At 48.9% G+C, this 17,410-nt stretch overlaps 1 long non-coding RNA gene across 2 annotated transcripts in view; it reads left to right on the plus strand.

The window, feature by feature from the left end:
• LOC144324735 (uncharacterized) overlaps positions 1-17,410 on the plus strand; it is a 236,748-nt gene continuing 219,338 nt past the window's right edge. The window contains exons 1-4 of one of the 2 annotated variants that reach the window (XR_013390167.1): positions 1-532; positions 631-728; positions 811-870; positions 1,479-2,872. This is a non-coding gene — a long non-coding RNA (uncharacterized LOC144324735). Of the gene's footprint in view, positions 533-630; positions 729-810; positions 2,873-17,410 lie in introns of both variants that reach the window. The other variant, XR_013390166.1, reaches the window with a different exon arrangement.

Consider the following 17,410-nt stretch of genomic DNA (forward strand, 5'->3'; position numbering starts at 1 on the left):
TCTCTCGGTCCCCGGCGTCCTCCCTCCCGACCCTCTAGCGAGGAGCCCGCACGCCTCCCGGGGCGCGCGCTGTTTTAAGCGAAACGACCCGGACGGAAGAGAAAACGAGGCGCATCCCAACTTCGGAGCCGAGGGGCGCCCGCGTGCGTGCAGAGGTGGGACCGGCCGCTCCGGGACGGCGACCCCCAGGTCGGGCCCGCTTCTGTAAAGCAGCCCCCAAACCCCGGTCGGTCCTGCTGGGCTACTTGGAAACCCGTTTTTGTTTTTGTTTTTGCTTTTGTTTTTGTTTTCTTTGTGTTTCTTTATTTAGTCGCTCTTCCCCCATCCGCGGATATTATGGGTGGGGGGGGGGGGAATGAAAAAGCAACCCGCCGCTTCCTATGCATTGTCTGTCGTCATCACTGGCTTCACACCCTCCAGCGCCGGGGAGCTGGCAACTTTGAGCGATTCCCAAGATAACTGCCCAGAGTGTTTCACGAGAGGAGTCAGCCGCTTAGGACTATTTACGGGACCCGAGCCCTCCTCCTTTCAGGTGCCCTCCCTGCAAATAATACTGCAGCACCCAAGCCTTGCAGTTTTCTGATGTCTTCAATAACGTGAAATGGTACCACGTTTTCGCATGTTTCACAGACCGTCGTATGTGTGATCCATACTCCACCATCGCGGTACCCTCCCCCTCCTTAAGCATCCTAAAGAAAAACACCGCATCCTGCACTTGTGATATTCAGGTCGGTCGTGCTGGCAATTTATTTATTATTATTATTATTATTATTATTATTATTATTATTATTATTTATTTTTTTTTTTTAGAGCCCTCGGAACCAGAGGAATCTGCAGCCACGCATACCGGGTGACCTGAAGTCTGGAGAGGTATGAAACCAGAGGCGGTGTGTGACAATTCATATTGGCTCCCACAAGGCAAGCCCTGAATCGCGTTCCTGGCTCAGCTCACGCATTTCCCGGCCATTCCGGCCACTGGGCACGCCGCAGGGGAGTGGGTGGGTGGAATGGGTGGCTCCACGCTGCTCTTCCCCCAACACCCAGGGACAGATGCATACTCTAGCCAGAAGGCTTGAGAGAATTTAGCTCGGTTGCATTATTTTCATGCAAACTATGAGGGCATCTGGTATTTCAGACTTCGAGAGAGAATGCGTTTTTGAAAAAATCTACAGCCAATTCAATATTTATTTGCCTTTTTCACTCCGTAAGCAAAAAGTCACGTGTGACTTTAGAATGAGAATTAGGGGAGTGCAATATAAAGCTGGAAAAGAATGAGTTTCTTCTTCTAGTGCTATGATCTTCTGGGAGGAAATAGAAGTTAATATTTACCCTTTCAGATAAGAAGCGCAACTTCTGTTCTGAGAAAGATGGGTCATCTTTGGAGAAGAGAAAGCCAGGCAATCCGGGTTGTTTATTAGTTGTGAGGGGGCAGGCGGGGATGATGGGAGGTCAGTGTGGTGACTCCAGGGGTCTTTCAGTCAACGCAGGGCAGGGACGGGAGGAGGTCGAGCAGGCATGGAGGCTTGTAAGGAATGTCCTGGAGCAGATTCCTCCTTGTATTCCATAGACAAGGTAAGAACTTTCAGAGAGGATTACCTAGATTGCTATTTTGTAACATGATCTTACCATACCTATTCCATGTTCCAGAATTTATTGAGGATTGGGAGGGGAGGTGGAGGGAAAAGACAACTAAATAACTCATCTGTATACTTTTTCTGTCTGTCTTTCTTTTCCTTTCTAAGGAAAAGTTTTAAAATAAGGAAGTGGGAGGAGGGGTGTTTGAGACCTGCAGGCTTCTCATGGGAACAGTATTAAAAAAAAATACATGTTTGCAACATCATTAGTAACCTAGTATTTAAAGGAGTTTTAGGCTAACAAATGGAAAATGTGGCCCTCGGAAAGGATACACATGCCTCCTGAAAGTCTAATTTAGTAAAACGGAAACTCATCTGCTATTTTTAAAACCACTGAATGTGTATCAGGGCTAGGCCTAGGGGTCATCTTTTTTTATAGCCAGTATACATTTCATATATGTGTGAATACTTCTGTATTTGTAAGCAAGATACCTAATCGTAAACATTGTTGCAGATATAATTCATGCTCAGAGTCTTAAGATTTACATTTGGGCAGAGCCCCAGCTGACTATTTCTATGGTTATTATTGTCTCTTACCAATGATCTTTACAAAGAAGACCCTTCACTTAAAGAACTATTATGGAAGGAGGGTAAGATATTCTAGAAGTCTCTCAAAATTAGGAAAACACCGTCAGGATACATATGAAATGTTCCTTTCCCCTCTGAACAGGAAACGTTTTTGCTAAGCCAATAATGCACTAAAAATATCACGGGGTAAATACTTGACTCATTAAATTGAACTTACCAGTCTTGGATGAGCTCTGACCACACGCACTGCTCCGCGCCTGAGACGCTGGCCCGCAGGACGGTTCTTTCTCGTCTTCTCTCTTGGTCGGCTCTCCCGAAATGAGCGCCTCCACTCGCAGTCTGGCCGCTCCTCTCTGCCTACCTCCGCCTCAGACCTGGACCCGGGGTTTGATCTGTAGATCTCCTGCCTACCTGGGGTTCTCCTTCTCTGTATCTTCCCACGTGGTAACGGGTTTAAACTGAACGCACCTGACTCTCCAGATCCCACTTTACCCTGTTGTTCCCACAGTGCTTTAGGGCCTTGGTGTTTTATTCTAGCCACCTAGAACTTTCTATCCTCCTGGTCTTTGCATATTGACCTCCTGCATTGCATTTAAACACAAGTGCAATACTGAGAGGGCTTACTATGCGCCTGCTGCTGCGCCTCCCCTCGACACACAGGCTGCCAACGACTGTCACTACCTGTTGGGTTCATCAGCGCGCGCTTTAAAGTTGCTAAAATAGTCTTGTTGATGTTGTCACTCGTTTATTCTCTCAATTGCCCGGCCAGAGGGTATGCTGCATTAATGCACAGCTGAGGGCACAGGGCAGGGTCCCTGAAACTTTTATGTATGTATGTATTTATTTATTTGAGATAGAGAGAGAAAGAGGGGCAGAGACACAGGCAGAGGGAGAAGCAGGCTCCATACAGGGAGCCTGATGTGGGACTCGATCCCGGGTCTCCAGGATCACACCCCGGGCTGAAGGCAGGTGCTAAACTGCTGGGCCACCAGGGCTGCCCCTGACCCTGAAACTTTTAAAACATGATTTTAGGGATCCCTGGGTGGCGCAGCGGTTTGGCGCCTGCCTTTGGCCCAGGGCACGATCTTGGAGACCCGGGATCGAGTCCCCACGTCGGGCTCCTGGTGCATGGAGCCTGCTTCTCCCTCTGCCTGGGTCTCTGCCTCTCTCTCTCTGTGACTATTATAAATAAATAAAGATTTAAAAAATTTAAAATAAAAAAAATAAAACATGATTTTACATCATGATGAGCACGCAAGCAATACACATATGAAGCAGAAACCAAAGGTCACAAGTGAATATCTCTTCTTATTAAGTGTAATTCAGACTACTTTCTATTCCATTTCTTAAACAATGTTGGTTAAACCCCACTGATTTCGTCTATTAATGAGACATTATTGAAGTTTGAATAACAGAGGCTTGGGTGTTCTAAGACTCTGAAATAGTTTACCTTGGACTGAAAATGCCAATTCCGGTGTCCGTCCATCCATCCATCCATCCATCCATCCATCCATTCATTTCCTTCCTTCCTTCCTTCCTTCCTTCCTTCCTTCCTTCCTTCCTTCCTTCCTTCTTGCTTTCCTTCCTTCCCATATTCTTTCTTTCCTCCCTCCCTCATATTTTTTAGTGGATCTCATCACGTAGCCCTTGACCTTTAATAAAAACAAAAGAATCACTCAAACCTACTGCCTCCAAAATTCATGTTTTGTCTCTTTTGTTATTCACATGAGCTATGTATTTTTTTTTAAAGACTTTATTTTTTACAGTAGTTTCAGGTACACAGCAAAATTGGGTGGAAAGTACAGAGAAGTCCCATAAATCCCCAGTCCCCATGCACGCACGGCCTGCCCCACTGTGGACACAACCTACCAGAATGCTAAATTAGTGAAAATTTGTGACCCTACATTGACTCATCATAATCACCCACAGCTTATAGTCTACACTGTGGCTCACTCTCGGTGTTGTACACTCCATGGGTTTTGACAAAGGGATAATGATACGCATTTACCATTATCACAAAATGCAGAAGAGTTGCACTGCTCTAAATATCATTTGTGCTCCCCCTAAAAATCACCCCTCCCTACTGCCCCCACCTCCAACAACCCCTGATCTTTCTATTGTCTCCATAGCTGTTATTGTCTTGTCCAGGCTGCCTTATAGTTTGAGCCACGCAGTGTGTAGCCTTTTCAGATTAGCTTCGTTCACTTAGAAATATGTACTGAAGGTTCCTCGAGGTCTTTTCATGGCTTGACAGCTCACTTCTGTGCGTGTGCTGAGTAACATCCCTTTGGGCGGACCACAGCGTATTTATCCGCTCACCTACCAGAGGGCATCTTGGTTGCCTCCAAGTTTTGGCAATTATGAATAAAGCGGCGATAAATGACCATATGAATTTTTTCTCCTGCGAACCTAGGTGTTCAATTCCTTGGGTAAATACCAAGGAGCACAATTGCTGGATCCCATGGTACGAGTATATTTAATTTTGTAAGAAACCAAGGAACTCCCTTCCCATGTGGCGGCACCCCATTTTGCATTCCAGCAGCGATGCCCGAGAGCTGCCGGCACTCGGCGGCCTGGCCAGCACCTGCGCCCTCATCCTCCAGTGCTCAGAATGCCACCTGTGCATCATGAGATGCCCACACATGGGATTGCTGTTGCTATTATTTTAACCTTTCTTTGTCCAACGCCTCTAGCAGTTCCTGGCACGCGGTAGGGAGCGGCTCCATAAATGTCCGGTGAGTGAATATGCCTATTTGTTCACACACCCCAGGGAGCTCCAGCAAGTCCCCCACCTGAGTCACCCCAGGATTCCCTGCTGGTTTCAACTATCGCTGCAGGTACTTAGGCTCTTCTCAAGACTATCAGAATTTTCACCACAGACCCTGAGCTGGTTTCCCAGGTCCTGTACCCCCATCAGACTCTTTGCCCCAGCGTGCAGCCTGGCTCTTCGGACTCTATGGGTTCATGTTCAAGGGAGCCCTTCACGCTGGAGCAAAATCCGCTGCCCTCTGCAATGTAGGCAAAACATGCTTCTACGCTTTCTGCCTCTCCAGCTTTATCTCTCTCACAATTAATAAAAACACAAAGGGGCACAAGGGCTGTGCAGCACAGAGCAGTGGCTTTCAAACTTATGACCGTGACCTGCCATATGAAATACATTTTTACATCATGACCCTGGACGCGCACACTACACACAAGTGAAGCCCAGCTAGTTACAGGAGGGATATTTGTGGCTCCAGATAAAGCTGTTTCACATGTTCACACTGGTCCCATTAGCCCTGCGTTTGTTAGAAGGCAATTGCTTTTGCAATTGAAACAAAATTTATTTTTGTTACACTTACATTAATCAGCTTCAATCTTTTTTTTCCCCCCCTTTTCTTTTTGGTGAGAATCTGCTCTAGAAAAGGCTTTTGTTTGTTGACCGGACACCCAGGGATTTATGATTATCATTATCCTCATTATTATTTATTAAAAAGGTAAATAACCGTTTCCTAAAGCCCCGGTTGGCCATCCTCCTAAGCAGCCCGCTGACTTTCTGCACAGTGCCACCTGCGGCCCCCCTACCTTGTGCCCCAGCGGAGGGGCAGCCAGTGAGGTGGGCTGGAGAGACGGTTCCTGCCTGTTACACATCAACCCTTTGCCATCTGAATGAATGAGAGACAGACATGCTCCAAAAAAATGCTGTGTGCACTTCCTCAGCTGGCAGTGTGTAGGGAGGGCAGGGGATGACACCTGTCCTCCCTCCTCGGGGCTGAGGAGGCCACTTCCCCTGGAGGCTCTGCTCCTGTTTTCTATCAGTACCTTCATCTCACACAGTCAAGAAGAGGACGTGTGATTGTGAGCATATGTGTAAGCATGCTTATAAGAATGTAAAGTAGAAAGGAACTGATAGCCAGTTTCGGAAGTACAATGTAAAAATCCACCAAATCTGACTTCTCTACACATAGCTACTGATGTATCTTAATCTCTTCCTTTTTAAAAAGACTTATTTATTTGAGAGAGAGAGAGAGAGAGAGAGAGACAGCATGAGTGGGGTGGGGGGAGGAACAGAGGGCAAGCAAACTCCCTGCTGACTACAGAGCCTGATGCAGGGATCAATCCCAGGGCCCTGAGCTGAAACTGGCATTGTCCCTTGACAGACGGAGCCACCCCAGCCCCCCATCTTAATTTCTTCTTAGAGAAAACATGTTCATCCAGGGTAATGACAGCATCATTACTTTTGATGATATCCCCCAAGGTGAGGCACCCAGGAGCGTGTGGGTGTCCTGTAGATTTGGGGGGTGAGGTTGGTACAACTGCAGGGGGAAGGTGCCTACGGATGAGCCTGGCCGAGAAGGTGGTCCCCAGAGATGTCAGATGTAGCTCCCCTTCCCCTCAGCCTGCGATGAGGCAACGTCCTAGGAAGGACTCCTTCTGACTCAGCCATGAGCTGTGGCCGGGGCTGCTTCTCTACCTTTCCTACATGAGCCCCGCGCTCCCCCAAGGCTTTCCTCCATTGACACCTGAGCTTCGGAACCTGCTGCTCTTTTCTTCTGGGGCCCATGCTGGACCCAGCCCCCCTTTGTTCTCCCTCTCCCCACCCCCCAGCTCCCTCCCTCTCTCCCCTCTCTCTCCTCCTCTCTCCTTCCCCCCCCCCCAATCTCACTATTTCCCTCTCTCTGTCTCTGTTGCATCTTCTTATGGTCAAAGTAGTACAGATCTTCACTGCTTTTTTCCAAGACAGTTTTATTAGCCGGACCGCCCTTTCAGTACAGGCAGAGCTGTGTGCAGCACCAGCAGTTCCTAAATTCTAAATAACCAAGCAGGGACAAGAAATAGCATGAGCAGAAGCAAACGTGCACAGGGGCAAGTCCACAGCCCCCTTCCTGTAGAGGGCTTCAGCCTTCCTCTCCAGTCCTGAGTGCCCGTTCTGCTCAGGAGTGAGCGCACTTCCAGCCTTCTCCCTCCAAGTCCTCTGATTCCTAGAAATTCCTGGAGCTCCTGCCGGAGGAGGTTCTGGGAGCACCCGGCCCACTCACTCTGCTGGGCAGCCCAGGAAGGCCGGGCCTGGCTTCTCCAGGTGGGAGCCAGGTGCCTCAGCCTCTGGCAGGCTGAGACCCCGCAGCTCGGGGTTGGGAGCCTTTGCTCCTAGATGGGGTGAAGTCTGGTGAAGGGAAGATGAAGGTGCTGCCTCAGTTGGCCCAAGGGCAGAGCATCAAGCCCGAGAGGACTGTTGTCCAGCCTTAAACTGAACAGAATTGGTCCTATGTTTCCAACCCTGACCCCTTCTTCCCTTCGGATTTCTCCCCTCCAGAGTGGGAGAAGGTCTGTCCTTGCCTGTCCCATCATCGTACTGTGGAAGCAGATAACTTGTCTAGTTTCATGGGTTTGCAACTGGAAAGGAGTTTGCCTCGAATGTCACCCTTCCCTGATCTAGATGATATTTAGATAGGGTTTGGATTTACCGATGATGCTGGGGCAGGCTAGGACTTTGGAGATGTTGGGACAGGATGCGTGTGTTTTGCATAAAGGACATGAATTTTTAGGAGCCAGAAAACTGGAGTGTTGAGACTTGAATTGGGTTTGCCCCCAATTCACACATTTGTGTCCTAATCTCGAGGACTTCAAGATGAGTCTGTATTTGGAGATGAGGACTTTGAGAAAGGAGACAGTTGCTCCGGTGGGTTCTACTTTGAGTTGACTGATGTGATGCTCTTATAAGAAAGGGAAGTTTGGAACAGAGACAGACACACAGGAGAAAAGGTGAAGTGGGGGAAGCTCAGGGTGCAGGTGGAAATGGACGAGCCAGGTAGAGAGACTGGAAAGGACTGTGCCTCCCAGTCCTCAGAGGGACCCGACCTTGTGACACTTGGATTTCTGGACCCGACCCTGTGACACTTTAATTTCTGGCTTCTGGTCTCCAGACTGAAATCATTGTTTACATCAGCCAGTTGTGTGCTACTCTGACACCTGAGCCCCAGAAACCTAACACAGAGAGGGACCAAGAACCATAAAGCCTGCTTCTCTTACACAGCTTCTGAAGAATTTCCCCCATCCGTTGGTTTCTGGACTTTTATTGCACTTCGGCGGTAACAGCAGATAAGGAAAGGTCTCATTGGCCACCGTGTAGCTGGACTTTGTTGCTCTGTTTGTCATAGCTTGGACATCTTATCCCTTTTCAGCTTTGGGGTCTCAGCAAAATTATGAGAACGGGAGAAGACCCATTTAAATTTGTACTCAGGCCAAAGGGCATCCCTTAATTTTTTTTTTTTTAAGATTTTATTTATCTATTCATGAGAGACACACAGAGAGAGGCAGAGACACAGGCAGAGGAAGAAACAGGCTCCACGCAGGTAGCCTGACATGGGACTCGATCCCAGGTCTCCAGGATCAGGCCCTGAAGGCGGCGCTAAACCGCTGAGCCACCCGGGCTGCCCCGGACACAACGGTTTTTAATCATGTTTCTTGACCACGCTGCCCATGGCCAGCAAAGCTGTCTTTCACCGCACCCCCCTGGCACTTTCTGCTCACCCCTAGGGCAGGACTTCTAGCATGTTCCCCCCTAATCTCCAGGGGGGACATGTCTCCCCAGGGACAGCGAGTTCTGTAAAGCAGGATGAATCTGCGTGCTTCGCTGGCCTATGGAAGACACTTGGGGGGACGGAGTCTAACAGAGAGGAAGGTCCTCTGGGCTATTTATAAAAACTGGTTTCAGTGCTAATCCTCTAGGATACAATGGAGTTACTCTAGCAGGTTTCCCTGGCGTATTTTAGAGACAGGAACAGCTGACAAGTACGAGAAAATTTATGCGAATTCTAGCTTACAAATGTCCTCACCATCACGGTGGGTGGTATAGATCCAATGATAAAAGTAGTATCGCGCCTGAAAGAGAAGACTCTCCTCCGGCTCCTAACTCTGGGAGATGAACAAGGGGTGGTGGAAAGGGAGGTGGGTGGGTGGTGGGGGTGACTGGGTGATGGGCACTGAGGGGGACACTGGATGGGATGAGCACTGGGTGTTATGCTATATGTTGGCAAAATGAACTCAAGTAAAAAAATAAAATAAAAATAAAATTAAAAGAAAGAAGACTCTCCTCCTTGACCGTGCGTTCTCTCAAAGGCAGAGGGTATTCGGTTCCAACATGGCCTGAGCCCCCCCAGCCAGCAGGCCTCCCGGCCCCTAGGAGGCATTCAGATGGACGAGCAAATGAAGAAATGAGGAAGAGGACTCAGAGGTCAGAGTTACTTTGAGAGAGTGGCCAGCAGAGGAAAGAAGAAATTCAAAGAAAGGAAACACTTCTCCTTGGCCAGCTCGTGGTTGGTTTTCTGCCTCACATGGCGACCTGCTCACAGCCCAGGCCACTGTCCTTCATATTTCAACAATATTCTTTACGTGGATCTTGTCTTTCACATTTTCATGCAATGCAGTTTGGTGCTTTCAATATCGTACCAATATGTTAGTGAATTCACTCTTAAACCACTTTTGTGTGTGTGTGTGCATGTGTGTGTTTTCTCTTGCCTATGTCTACAGGGATTGCCCTTGAGGTAAAGCCAGTGTAGGACAAGTGTATCATCTTCAGACACATTCTTGCTCTCCATTACTCACGCATTTTCTCGCAACAGAACTCTAACACTTTGGTTCCCTTTCCCTTTCTCCTTCTCCTATGAAACAAAATTCCTGGAGGCCTTGAAATCTGTGAAGATCTACACGAGCTTGTCCACTGCCACTTGTCATTATAGAATCTGAGGGTTTCTTAGACCTCAGGAGTGGGGAACTTGAGGACCTTTCAAAGGAAGCGTCCGTCACCGCATGCAACAGGTGTGCATCTCCAAGGTGAGTCTATAAAGAAGTGGGTCGCCTCAGTAGGGAAATGCAGGGGCCCATCACCCTCCCCACATGGTGCTCCATGGATCCAGGGAACAGGTCCACCCTTGATCTGATTCAGGGTGGAATTCCTATCTTAGAGAGGCCATAGTGATAATTCCACAGGTTTAAAATAGCTTTCTATGCCCCCCCGCCCCAGCTAGATGCATGTGTTTTTTTTCCTTCAGCTCCCTCAAGCTTTTTCTGGGAGCAATGACAAGTAGTCCACGTGTAGTTAGCACTTTTCCCAGGACGTAACTCTGTCGTTCCTCATACTAGGTGCTGTGCCTCTATTTACCCTCCTATAAGCAGAGAGCAATGAGAGATCTAATGGTATTCTGTGTGAATAAGTGACAGCATGGGTGAAATGTTGGTGTGTGTATTTTTGGTTCCAACAGTTGAAGAATAGGATCTGAGGCATAAAAGGAAAGATATTTATAGTATTTTCTGGTCGTGCATTCACTAGCATAGCTACCTCAGCTGTGGCTTGTGTATCGTGTTAAAGTTAATTACGGCAACACTATTATGCCCGGTACGAAAATGGTTAGCTATTCCGTAGTACATATTCCAATATATGGTAGATGTAAAAACTCCTACTCCACTGACATAAATCACATCTAAAGTTACTTTTATTTTCCAGAAGCGAAATATGAGAAACATGCAACTGCCCCTCCCCCCAAGCGATCCGCCTCAAATCCAAAGACAATGTATGGTGTCCAGATTGCCTACTTAAGAAAACACAGAGGACATATTCTCTCTACAAGGATATTCTTCAGTACCCAGTTGGAACTATGGATTCAAAATTTTGAGTGCTAAATATTTTGCAGTGTACTTCAAGGGTGTCCACACACTGCTTTCTGGGGGCTGCAGAAACAGCATTATGAGCACATCTCTATGCACATTACACCCTGGTGGACACGGAGTGTGCACTGAGAATACTCCGCACACGCAATTTTGATTGAGAAGTTCTGACTTTAAGGCTTGGAATCCCCATTTACTAAATTTATAAACTTAGATCAGACTCATGTACTTGCCCTGCAAGAACCATGGTCTGTCCTTGGGAAAATGGCTCAGTACGTCCCACCTGTCCCTGAAGTTCCTGGGAGGAGGAGCAGCCCTTTATGAAGCTCCTGCATGATTGTGAAGCTCGTGCACAAAAATGGGCCAAGACACTGCAGGAAAGAAAGTATTTTAGCCATCTCTTTCCAGAGACGTGGTATTTTGCCTTCAGAGTCTAGGAAGTCTTTGTCTGAATATCCTCTGGATCGGAGATGGAAAGGAGAGTGAGCAAAATTTAAATCCTGCTTGCCAGCATTACTCTGAGTTTTCTTCATAGGTTAGGGACCTTGCTGAAATTAGACATGAAATTTCCAGAGCACGGCCATCCAGTAGACATAATTGCACGTTTCAGGGTCCTGATGAGGCCGGGAGCAGCAGGGAACGGTATTGGCAAGGCTAACCAGGCTGTTAGTTCCATGGCAATGCGTGCTACTTGAGCCATGCCAACTTTGCTCTTCTGATCGCTCTTGCTATTTATAAAATTTTGCAATGTCAGCTATATTGGGAGTTGACTGCGCATAGGGGGTCATCAGTAAGTGATACAGTGCATGCTAGGATATCTCGTCGATGATTAATTCTGTTATTCAGGCTCTGTGATACCTTCTTCTCCCTTCAACTGAACTTGGGGTCTGAAAAGGAATGATACCAAACAGCATGGCACCTCAATCTCAGAAAAAAAAAATACGCTTCTCTCTTCTCCACCCTCATGTGAGCTGAGAGAGTTCTACCATGAGTGACATTTGTAGGGGGCTCCACCAGGGTATATGATGGAAATTCTGTGTCAGTCCATAAAACCGAGCATGACAACACCCAACTAAAGCTCATGACTTTAGATCAGATACTCAGTCTGGTATTGGATTAACCGCTGTATATTTTATAGCCGGGGTGCTCAAGGCTGTGCTGCTATGAGGAAATCACAATTTGTGCTTAACGGATGCGGTGCCTAGCAATTTGTGTCATCCCACTAGGAGCCAGTCCCGTTTGGGATGACTCGATCCTTGCTGATGGCACTCTGAACAAAGCAGGGGGTATTTGTTCGAGAGTCCTGGTTATTTCGCTGCAGAAAACGTATTTCACGCCAAACAAGTAAAGAGAACAATCTTTATGTTTAATATATCACAAATGGCTCATCTCCCATCACTTCATGTCCCTGCATTTTCTGTGAGGGGGTATCCATAGCCTTCAATCATTCATGTACATGCTTATATGTTTAATAGGTATTTATTGAGCACAACCGTGTCTGGCTACTGTGATCAGGCCATTCACGAAGGGCCTGTCTTCTCTCCCGGGCGTGTATTTAACGAGCACATATAACGTGCCCCATATTCCAGCACTAGGGATGAAGAGGGGAGGTGGAGATGCTCGTCCTTGCAGAACGCCTGTCCCGTGGGGAGAAAGAGACACGTGCAGGCCCCAGTACCACGTGTCAAGCAAGGAGATGCCTCGTGGAAATACAGTCAACTCTTTTTTAAATAACTTTCTTCTAAGAACCATGTTTGAATATTTTCCACTGCAGTGAGGTAGAGACACACACTCATTTTTAAAGGAAACGTGCTTGGCATCAGTTCCCTTCTGGAAATGTGGAGGTTGTTAAGGAGGGTGGGCAGCACAGTCTGTCTGAAGGAGCCCAGGCCTCGGAGTCCAGGAGACCACGTCCCCTTCCAGGGCCTACTTATTCTCCCCATCTGTCCCGACAGCCTGTGACCAAGGACCCGCAAGGAGTGACACACGTGTATGAGAAGCAAAGCACTCTTGAATCTTTACCTGGAGGGGGACCTGGGGAAGGTGACATATTTGCGTGGAGACTGTTTCCTTGTCCACATGTGGAAGCGAAAAAGTCTTCCTTGTCCACCTCCAGGATTGTTAATAGGCCCACGGCAGTATGGTAAAGTATACGACGACAGGGAAAGTGTCTCTTAATTTCCAGAGGACTCTTACTTATCTTATAGTATGTAATTAGCAAGCATGTATGTGTAGGTTTTGCTTTTTAAAAGATTTTATTTTATTTTAGAGAGAGAGCAAGGGAGGAATAGAAGGAGAGAATCTCCAACAGACTTTGCATTGAGTGCAAAGCCCAACATGGGGCTGGATCCCAGGACCCTGAGATCACGACCCTGGTCAAAACCAAGAGTCAGGGGCTTAAGTGACTGAGCCGCCCAGGCGCCCCTGTTTGTATATTTTTAAATGGGTTTCAAAAGAGTGAGGATCTGTGTGGGAAGGTGCACACATGATGCTGAGGACTTTTGCACTCTCCAGTCGTTTTTAACAGAAACATCCAAGCAGGGCCCAGCAGAGTTGTCCAGAGGACCCCCCCTGAGACAGGATAGAGCGGAGAAGGCTGGCGGGAGTCAGTGCAGGGACAGGATGCTGCTGTGTCACCCCATTCCCTGGACGTGTGTGTCCACATCATCCATCACCTGCCATGTCATCCGTCTGGCCTCCACCCGCAGAGGGGGACACCACACCCACCTGCAGGTTCACCCTGAAACCCATCACTCACGCATCTCAGGATGTCGACTGGCTCCCTAACTAAGAAAATTAAGCAAAATAGCTTTTCCTGGCTTTTGAGAATTTTTTTCTGTGAATGTGGACATTGCCTTCAAGAATTACCCTTGCCAGCATTTGCATGTTCGTGTGACTTTAAATCTCAGGCATGTCTTTTCTGAGAACCGAACAACCGCAGGTTCCTACGAGGGGTGGATGACCCATGGGCTCCGAGGGAACAAGGTGGGGGGGAGGTAGCTGTCGGGCTTCGAACTCAAGAGTCCTCTCCACAGGATACACGACAGATATTTCATGTTTGGACAACTCCTGAGCGTAGACGTTCTAGTGTCGTAGACCAGGGCTGGGTAGGAAGATGGTGACCTGCCCGTGATGAAGCGGGCAGTGAGCCCGTGTAGGTCTCTAAGTCATCCACCCTGCACGTTACGACTCCAGCATAGAGATCTTGGTGCGAAGAATCCCGCATGTCATTCAGGATGACGCATTTTGCAGTGAAGGGTTTTAAAAATCCCCCGAGTCCCAGTGGCCTCCCTGAAAAGAAGCATCCGGGTGAGACTCTCCCTGAAACAGGGAAGCTTCGTTTGTTAACAGCCCTTAACAAACCCCCTAAAACACAACCGTGTTCTCTATCTTCTGAAAGACCCACAGATTCCACGGCAGCTGCATGGTTAGTTGTGCTTGTTTCAAGGGCGGCGGGCGCACCTTCGTGGATGACACACATGCGGGGTCACCCTGTGCCAGCCTCGGCTCTTGCCCTGCCAGGCCCCACGCTGCGTGTTGGGCTCCAGCCCGGGCAGCCATCGTCCTTCCGAGATGCCGCATCCTGCATCTCCCCAGCCCTCCCCAGTCATCTGCCCGAGCTGCAGCCCTCCAGAGACGCCTCCTTTCTGAACGAGCCAGCTGCCGCCTCCCCAGACTCCCCGAGGGACCTCCTGTGCCGCAGCCTGGGCCACCCTGGGGCCGCGCTCCCGCCCTGGAGTCTCGCAGCCCCGCGCCTCCCTGGCAGCCGCCCTGGCGCGGGCAGGTGCTCGGCTATGGGCGCCGCAGGCACCGGTGGCACTGGTGGCGGGGAGCCAGGTGCTTCATGAGCCTTGGTGCCTCTGGATGCAGGAGGAGCCGGTGGGGAGGGATGCTGAATGGCAGAGCTGGTCTGTGGCCAGGGCTCCCGCGGCCCCTGACACCCACGCAGGGCAACCCTGGGTGCCTGGCCGCCGCGGGTGGTTATGGAGGGCAGGTGTGCCCTGGGCCCGACCCCACGCCGCTGACCCTGCCTCCCCACTCACGGTTTACAGCGTCTCTGTCTCCCCAGGCTGTGCTTTTGCTATTACAGTCTGGTCCCTGACAGCATCGGCACCACTTCTGGCAGCTTCGTGCACAGGTGGCCTCAGGCCTCACCTCAGAGCCCTGGACCTGGAAGCAGCACCCGGATAAGCTCCTGCGCCTCCCAGACTCAGGAGGTTTGTGGTTGTGGCCTTGCCCGAGACCTCTCCGAGGCCCCAACTGTCCCTTGAATCGAGGACAAAATCCTTCCTGTCAGACCAGGGCCTCTAGATTGAGGCCTTGACCTGCCTCTTCTGGCTGAGGCTTTACGGCCGCCCCTGCAGGTGGACCCGCCACCCAGGAATGGCTCCAGAGGGAAAGAAATGATCTTTTCAAATCCTTATCAACTTAGAAATGCACATAAAATAAGAGATTAAAATAAAAACGGGAGAAATTCTGGACAAAGAGGAAATAAGGGTAGAAACCGCCAATGGGGCCGTAGAGAAGCTGGTCCCTGCGCTGCATTCCATGAGGCCCGCACGTTAGAGGAAGGGCAGGCGTTTGGCTTTGAGTTAGTGAGTAGCCAAAGCCAGAAAGGGAACGCGATCCGTCACAGGATTCCTGGGGTCCAGAGCATAAAAACGAACCAGATGCTTTTCCAGAATGCGCTCTTCTGGGGACTGAGGCACGGGGAGAACTGTTCTCCTGAGATCGCATCATGGAGGACAGTTTTGTGCAGAGCGGCTTCCAGTTTTAGCAAAGCCAGTGTCTTCCTCCAGTGCCCTTCAGTGCGAGGTGTGGGCTCACCGTTTAACTCATGCAGAAGAGTTAGACAAATCTGATAGGTCAGAACTGGGGGAACCAGGGGACTTGTCCCCAGCTAGGAGGAGCACAGACCATCTGAGCAGCACTGCTGGGTGTCCTCTTTGGAAGTCGCTTCTCTCACGACTCTGATGCCACCTGAGTTTCCACAGAGCTCCCCAGAAAAGGCCGGAAACGCAGGGACTGAGTATTGGTGGCCAGGGTCAGATTGCCCAAATCACTGTGAGCATGTCCCGAATTTCAAACCACGCTTGCCCATCTGATCTTCTCTTCTTGTTGAAATTTTCTGGACTTGATGGACGAAAATAGCAAGACACCAAAACACAACCCCTTCAAAAGACTGACACTTTGATTTCTTTAGGGTGTCAATGGATATTCAGACCTTCCTAAACTGTACAGTATGGGAATGAGAATAAAAGCAGAAAGAGAAATAGGAATTTTCTGGAAAAACATGGAAATAGCAGCCCTTCCACAGATGAATGATGTGGCACATTTAAGAAATGGAATATTATTTGGCCACGGGAAAGAAGGAAACCCTGCCACGTGCACCCATTGAATGGACTTTGGTGGAATTAGACTAAGTCAAATAAGCCAGCAGAGAAAGACAGACGTGCACGGATCATTTGCATGTGGAATCTAAATAGAAAGACTCATCACAACAGAGAGCAGAAACGTGATTGCAAGGGCTGGGGCTAGGGGAACGGGGAATGCTTGGTGAACGAGAGCACACGTTCAACTGTAGGACAAAGATCTGAGGAGCCCATGCCTACCCATCCGAGGCGACTCTAGCAAATCACACTGTAGTGTATCATTTAAATTTTGCTAAGAGCCCAGAATGTAAATGTTCCCCTGACACACAAGGATAAATACGTGAAGCGGTAGGTGTGTTAGGTGGACGCCAGACTCCTTTTACAACGTATGCTTAGATCACATCATCACAGCATCACCATGTGCCCACTTTTCAGATCACACAATTTTATGTTAATTGTATCCCCCAAAATGTGAAGTTAAAAAAAAAAAAAGAAAAAAAAAAGATGCTTGTGCCTACTACCTAGGAGGCTCTTTTTATTTACCTCCTTCAATCCTCATGGCAGACTGATACAGTAAGGACTAGGAGGTTGATTTTAAACACAAGGAAGCAGAGAGTCAGGGAAGCTAAGGGACCACGGCCAACAGCTGGTAGAGCCTAATGCTGACTCAGATCTTCCTGACTCCAGAGCCCATATCAAAATCCATTCTAACAAGAGTTGATGGAGTATCTGTGGTGTCTGTGATATTGTCTCATATACCAGAGACTCAGTGTCATTTAAAGGCTTGGTTTCTATCCTCAAAGATTTCACAATCCTGGGGGGTGGAGGGTGGGGGAGAGACTCAGGGAGGCAAATAGCTGAGCAGGTTTGTAGCAGGTGCCACGTCCATGGGCCGTGAACGGCGTGCATGGGGGGAGACCCAGTGGAGGGATCAAGGAACAGTTCAAAAAGCAAGTATTTGATCACGGCCCTGAAGGACGAGGAGGACTTCACGGATGGAGAAGGTGGGAAGGGTTATTGCTTTAAACTTGCAGGAGTTCCTGGGGCCTTGTTTATTTAGAAGTAGGGAGGGAGCGTCCGAGTTCAATTTTTACAAACCACAGGAGCCATGTTGCCAAATACCGGGGGAAATCCGACTTCGACGTAGTCGAGAACGAATTCTTGGAGGGTAGGGACCGTCCTGTTCAGTCCTGCCTCAGCAATGCCTGGTGGGTCCCTGATCAGCTTGCATTT

The sequence above is a fragment of the Canis aureus genome, chromosome 12, assembly GCF_053574225.1.
Source record: "Canis aureus isolate CA01 chromosome 12, VMU_Caureus_v.1.0, whole genome shotgun sequence".
In the NCBI taxonomy this organism is placed as follows: Eukaryota; Metazoa; Chordata; class Mammalia; order Carnivora; family Canidae; genus Canis; species Canis aureus.